Below are 1,126 nucleotides of genomic sequence, written 5' to 3'. Positions count from 1 at the left end.
ACCTGAAGGGCAATTACAGAGAGGATGGAGATGGGCCTGTAGAGGGCAAGACTAGGAGCAAGGGCCTCAAGCTTCAGAGGGAAACTTGAGGCTGGAGCTGAGGGGGAACTTTCTGGCCATGAAGGTGGTCAAGCATTTGAACAAGCTACAGAGAAAAACTGTGCAGTCTCCATCCTTGGAAGGTTTCAAGAGCGGGTTAGACAGATGCTTGGCTGGGAGAGTTTAGTCCAGGATGCTCCTTCATTGAGCAGAGGCCTGGAGTAGATGGCATAGACTAGGTGAGGTCCCTTCCAGCCCTACTTGCCTATGATCCTGTGATCTCTGCCCCTACACTCATGCACAACCGCGCTAGTATTTCTTCTCAGCCATATCTCCCCACACCCACTATCCCACTCATACCCACTCATCTACATGCACTCATCTATTCATACCCATTTGGGTGCACCTACCCAAATGCAAGCACCCATGAATCCTCACCACTTCCAGAACCCCCACACCCATTCATACCAGTGCAGGCTTCCATTTCCACAGATACCCAAAAATGCATCCAACCATCACCCGTGGACACTCTTGTATCTTCCCACAAAGTTACTCATTCATAACTGCTGGTATTTGCATGTTTCAGGGATCTATTTTGTAACCATGTTGGTCTGAGACAAAGAGAAATACAAAATGCTAAACATCAGAGGTGACGCCTTTTATTAGACTAACCAGAAACAGCAAAAAAATAATTTTTTCTTTGCAAGCTTTCAGGAACATTCACACTTCTTCAGGCTGAGGAGAAACCAAAAGATTGTAAAAGTCCTCTTAGGTAGAAAATAAACTTCATTTTGCACAGAGGAAGCTGAAGCTGGACATATATTCCCCTGGGTTCCTGAGAATCCCATTGTGTGAGTTGCTCTTTGAGTTTGCTTTTTGCTACAGATAAGGCTGTTTTCTTTCCTGGAGGTGTCAAATGTCAGAAGCAAGCAGGGAGGTACACAAATCTTTCTTTTTTGTTTAGCAATGAAGTTTATTTTTCCAAAAATGGCTAAAATATGGTATCTTCCATATTTCAGGGATCTATTTTGTAGCCATGTTGGTCTGAGAGAGAAAAATACAAAATTCTAAAACTTTTGGTTTGGAG

The sequence above is a fragment of the Gavialis gangeticus genome, unplaced genomic scaffold (genome assembly GCF_001723915.1).
Source record: "Gavialis gangeticus isolate Ggan-Ray unplaced genomic scaffold, GavGan_comp1, whole genome shotgun sequence".
In the NCBI taxonomy this organism is placed as follows: Eukaryota; Metazoa; Chordata; order Crocodylia; family Gavialidae; genus Gavialis; species Gavialis gangeticus.
This window is presented reverse-complemented; position numbering follows the sequence as displayed.